The sequence below is a fragment of the Melozone crissalis genome, unplaced genomic scaffold (assembly GCF_028551555.1).
Source record: "Melozone crissalis strain CALT ecotype California unplaced genomic scaffold, PUWL_Pcris_2 ptg000041l_1, whole genome shotgun sequence".
In the NCBI taxonomy this organism is placed as follows: domain Eukaryota; kingdom Metazoa; phylum Chordata; class Aves; order Passeriformes; family Passerellidae; genus Melozone; species Melozone crissalis.
Window position 1 is genome coordinate 8,692,934 of NW_026535819.1, and position 6,226 is coordinate 8,699,159.

Consider the following 6,226-nt stretch of genomic DNA (forward strand, 5'->3'; position numbering starts at 1 on the left):
GTTATTGCTGATGGTGCACTGGGCTGGGTGGGCATTTGGGCTGCTCTGTGCTCATTGCAGAGACCAAAAACAGCAGGTGGTGACCCTGGAAGTGTCCAGGGCCAGGCTGGGTGGAGCTCTGAGCACCCTGCTCCAGTGGATGGTGTCCCCATGGCAGGGGGTGGAATCAGATGATCCTTTTAGGACCCTTCCAAACCATTCTGTGACTCCATTGATGAGGTGACTCTGGACAATCTGTCCCTGCTGTGCTCCAGAATTATTTTATATATTTATATATGTATTTATTTATGTATGTATTAATTTATTTATTTATTACTTTAGGTGTGTATGGAACACAACTTCCTGCTCTGGCATAAAAATAAAGATAGAACTTGAAGCCAAGACATTTTCATCTTTACTCAGCTAATACTGAAAGGGTTGTTGATCTCCTGTGGAGTCCAGGTCTGAATTCACAGACTCCTCTAATATGTACTCATTCTGGGAGTCCCAGGGAGGGAATTTCAGCTTGCACTTTTCATGGAATTATTATAATGTATTTTCCTGTGCTTTCATTCAGATTATGGTATTCTAATTTGTGCATGCTGTCACAGTCATGATTTCTTGAAGATGGGGGAAGATTGCTCAAATCTGTGCTCTGAATTACTCAGAGAGGAGATTACATCTATTATGGCATCCGTTGGTAAATTAATCAGCCTGGTAATGGATGAGGAAAAATACCTCCATCATCTGTCTCAGGGCTTGGCAAGAGCCAAACCAAGCAAGCAATCTTGGATCTAAACCACTGCTTTATCTTGTCTCATTCTGATGCTTCAGCACTTCCAAAACTTGTGGTTTCACCTCAACCATTCAGCAAAACCCAACTCAAACTCATGAACAGGCTTGGTCAACCTGAAAGTTCCTTTTCTAATGAACTGATGAGTCACTGAAGGATTTTTCTCCCAGTTTTGGAGCCCCAGCATCTCCTGGCAGGCAGCTCTTTGCTCACAGAGATGGCTATCACAGCCCATTCCACCGCAGGGGTGTTGAAAGCTTGGGCTGTGGGCTGTGCAGCCGTCTAGGGCTGTATCCTGTGCTAACCTGAGCTCTTGGGGCATTTCCTCCTCTACCTCTCAATTAATCCAACACATTAATTCCCTTTCAATGGCTGCACCCAGTGAACCTCTGGCTGAGGTCACCAGACTCTGCTTCTGACTGGGATTTGCTCCAACTTGCAGGTCCACAATGTGCTCTGGTTTTGGTTTCCACCCAGCTGCTCTGCTTCCCTTTGTGCTGCACACTCAGCTGGAGGCCAGGGTAAATATTTGGACTAAAATAAGTAAATAAATAGATAAATAAATAAATAAATATATTTTGTTTAATTTAATATTTAATTTATTTAATAAATAAATATTTTGGCTAAATGCTTCCACCCGGCTGCTCTCCTTCCCTTTGTGCTGCACACTCAGCTGGAGGCCAGGCAAAATACTTAGACTAAAATAAATAAATAAATAAATAAGAATATTTTATTTAATTTATTTAATTTTTTATTTAATTTTACCTTCCGCCCTCTATCCACCAGGCTAAATATTTAGACTAAAATAAATAAATAAATAAAAATATTTAATTTCATTTAATATTTAATTTATGTAATAAGTACATATTTAGGCTAAATATTTCGACTTTGACATTATAGAAGTCTCAAAGGCTGAGACTTCTATAATATAGAAAATACAAAAAATATTTTTCTATATTTTCTATATTATAGAAAATTCTTCTTTGTGTGGAGGATCCCTGATCCAACAGATGTCTTTAATCAGAAAAATGGAGCTTAAAATAATGTCTTAAAGAAATTCAGGATAGTCACCAATGTTTGTTTGCTGCTCTGCTGGATCTGCCTGGCCTCTGCCTGGCTCCATCCCATCTCCTTCCCTTTGTGCTGCACACTCAGCTGGAGGCCAGGCTAAATATTTAGACTAAAATAAATAAATAAATAAAAATAAAGATTTGGTTTTGGTTTATATTTAATTTATTTAATTTTATATGTAATTTAACCTTCCACCCTCTATCCGCCAGGCTCAATATTTAGATGAAAATAATTAAATAAATAAAAATATTTTATTTAATTTATTTAATAAATAAATATTTAGGCTAAATATTTCGATTTTAACATTACAGAAGTCTCAAAGGCTGCCTATAGATAATTCCTCCTTTTGTGGAGAATCCCTGATCCAACTGCTGGCTTTAATCAGAAAAATGGAGCCTAAAAGAATTTCCTAAAGAAATTCAGGATAGTCACCAATGTTTGTTTGCTGCTCTGCTGTCTGACCTCTGCCTGGCTCCATCCCCTGGCACAGTGCCCTGCAAGGTTGGCACCTTTTCCTGTGCCCAGGTCCCATGAAAACTTCATGACAACATCCTTCCCATTCCCTTGGAACCACAAATTAAATCTTTCAGCCACCTAATCCTCACTTATCCCTACAGCTCCTTCCTTCTCCACCTCCTCCTAGAATCACCTGTTTTTCCTGCCTGCAAGTCCCTGTCCCCTCTTGTGCATCATCACCCTGTCCTTGTTGCACTGAGGAATTCTTTGTTTCTCCAGGAAATAAAACACACCTGATCATTTTCCAAAGTGTTACAAAATCCATTAGATTGGCAGTAAGGGAAGGCTTCCTGAATTGCTGAATAGAAGTGCTGACAGAGTTTGCTATCACTGAAAAACTGCCAGTGATGCAAATATTTCATCAGGAATTAATTGGCTGTTGTGTTTGGTTTGTAATGAGGCAGCTTAAGAATAAATTCTATTTACAAAAAAAAAAAATTCCTAGAAATGTATCACAAAAAAAAGTCCCTTTCTCCACCACTAAAATGTAGCAAACATAGATGAAAAGGCTTAATTTTCCCAATAGTTTCAAGCTGAATAAACATATTGAATAAATAAATTAATAACAAGTGAAGAGTTCCAAAACAAAATGTCATTTTTATAGAAAAATGAAATCATTCTATTCCCCAAATGCTGAACTTGTGTCTTTCAAGCTTATTAAAATAAAGGGGATTTTTTTATTATTATTTCTGAATAGTTTTATCAGAATGATCATCTTTCCAAAATCCAGTTTTGCTTTCAGTGAAACAGCATTTCTTAGAGGAGGGGAATCCACTGCGATATTTCATAGAATCCCAGAATGGTTTGGGTTGGAAGGGACATTAAAGCTCATCCCATCCCACCCCTGCCATGGCAGGGACACCTCCCACTGTCCCAGGTGCTCCCAGCCCTGCCCAGCCTGGCCTTGGGCACTGCCAGGGATCCAGGGGCAGCCACAGCTGCTCTGGGCACCCTGAGAACTCCAGCCGGGTTCAGATTTGATGGCTGAGTCACTTCAGTCACCCTGAAGGTCACCCTAAAGCCTCACTGGCCAGATATACCCCCAGCACATCCCAAATGCCACAGCACCCACAGAGTTTAGGGTATCTTGGCTTTGCTGGTGCAGATTTACCAGCTGGCACCTGCTGGCACTGTCCCCCATGGCACAGCCCACCTGGGCATGCAGAAATACCTTGGGTGCCTCAGAGTCCCAACTCCAAAGCTTTTCTCTTGCCCTCTCCCCAAAGGCAGATCCATCCCCCCAGGAGCAGCACTGAAGGCTTTGCTGCCCATCCTGGGGATGCTCCAGGAGAACAAGAACAGTCCCTGCACGCCAGACTGGCACACAGAGCCTCAAATCCCTGATAAATGTGCTGTGCTTCTCCTCCTCATCAGCCTCTGCACCCCCTGCCCGGGCTGCACTCCCCAGGTGTAGCCATGATATTTTCTGAAAAATCCTTTCCTTAGGATTTTTTCTCCTGAGAAGCTGGGAGGCCTCAGGAACAAAATGTAAACAATGGTTGTTTGCTGCTGTGGAATGCAACAGGAGCATCTGTGATTGGTCTCATGTGGTTGTTTCTAATTCATGGCCAATCACAGTCTGGACTGTCATGGCCACAGACAGTCTGGACTGTCTGGTCAGACACAAACCTTTGTTATCATTCTTTTTATATTCTTAGCTAGCCTTCTGATGAAATCCTTTCTTCTATTCTTTTAGTATAGTTTTAATATAATATATATCATAAAATAATAAATCCGCCTTCTGAAACATGGAGTCAGATCCTCGTCTCTTCCCTTATTCTCAGATCCCTGTGAACACGGTCACACCCAGGCTGCCTCAGAGTGTGTTTGTGCAGCACCCCAGCCCACAGGTGTCCATTGCTGGCTGGCACCACGACACCAGCAAGGCTTTGCCAAGGCTAAAACATTTCCTCAAGGGCTCTGCTCACCCTGTCCACCTGGCTGGCACCACCTCTGCTCACCCTATCCAGCTTCAAGGGCTCTGCTCACCCTGCCCAGCTGCTTGTCAATGCCTTCATGGCTCATTTCTAGTTTTGAGGCTTTCAGGTCTTCGTGTGTCTGCCTAAGGTGTCTTGGCGAGAAAAATGCTGGTAGGGATAGAAATAATATCACAAAGCAGCAATTCACAGAATTACTGTGTTGGAAGAGACCTTCAAGACCATCGAATCCAACCCAGACCTAACACAACTAAACCATGCACGTAGTGCCACATCCAGGCTTTTTTTCAACAGAGGTAGTGACTCCACCACCTCCCTGGGCAGAGCATTCCAGAACTTTATCACCCTTTCTGTGCAAAACTGTCTTCTAATATCCAGCCTATATTTCCCCTGATGCAGCTTGAGACTGTGTCCAATAATCAGAGCCCCAGAGCAGCAGTGTGGCTGTGCCATCCCTCCCTCACCTATATTTGGTTTGTGGTGAGCCCAAACCTGGCTCATGTCAGCCTCAGCCTCCACCCTCCCCTGCTTCACATTGATTATTATTAACAACAACTTCTTTGTGGGCTGCTTAGCACCCACAGATATCCACCCCCAAAAAGCCCCAGAGGAAATAACACCAGATAACTTGTTGTGTATTTTTCTATTTATAAACAGAAAAAGACGATTCCCAGCCAGAAAAGAGACTGAGATGTTTATCTGCTGCAGCAGAAATGTCGAGTTGACTTTTTGAAATTCCAAATGTGAAGTTTCCTCTGCTTGTCTCGAAGCTGCTTCGTGTTCTCTCACAACCTACACCACCACCTCCTCATGATCTTCACCACATCCCTCCCTCATTCCTTATCTTGCTCAGCTGGGACAACAGGGACAAGCCCCTGTCACACGAGCTCCTGGAGCTTTTCTCTGCCCAATGATCCTTTTGGAATTCAGGCTCACTGAATTCAGGATCACTGAAGAGCCCCACTGCAGCTCCACAGACCTCACTTGTCCAATTCCTCCAGCAAAGCTTTTGGGGAGTCTCTGCTCCATTTTTCACTTCTCCACTCCCTGCCTGAGGTTTTCTGTCTGTAAAATGGTGAAAAATCAAGAAGATTTTGCTTCTAACAGGATTTGAGTTGTGGGGTGAAAACAGCTGGATTTAGACCTGTAGATATTATTATTATCACGTGCTTGTGTTCAGAGCTGGGCCCAATCTCCCTTCCCAAGGTGTTCATGGAGCAGCAGAAAAGTGCAGAACACATCTTGGTGGCTCTTAAGTGTTAAGCTGTAGGAGGAAGAGTTAAGATTTTTTTTTTTCAGATACATTTGCTTCTATCATTCTTTCTACCCTTGGGTGGTCTTGAGTCCTATGCTGAATTCAATTTCCTACTTCCTATCTCGTGAAGAAAATGTTAAAATACATGTTATCAAAAGCTTCCCTTAAATGAGATATGCTGCTCCATCCCATAATCAGGTAAATGTTTCAAGTGGTGAATATTCCCAGTGAGATCATAGCTTTAATTTTAATGATTTGGGAGCTCCTGGTATGTAGTTAGTCAGGAATTTTACTGTAATATTGGGAATGTATGTGGCATTGATTGCCTTTGTACCTAAAATGCATCTGTTTGAAACAATGGGCAGCAATAAAAGAGCAATTTTTCCTTGTAGACTGATCACTGCTTCTCTCCCACTCTTTTCCCTAGGGTTTCTGGCCTAAGAAACTCGAGGGAAAGTCCTGAATATCTCCTCTAAAATTATTCCAAGGGATGCTGACACCCTCCCAGGTCATGCCCTGCTCCTTTCTCCCAGAGCCACCAGGGTGGGACACGGTTGTGACACAGGGACCAGATGTGAAACCAAATTTCCTCCCAGTCTGGGTTTTTCCCACAGGCCAGCCTCCTCTAGAAAATAGTTAAAGCCAAACAAACTCAACCAAAAACAGAATATCAAG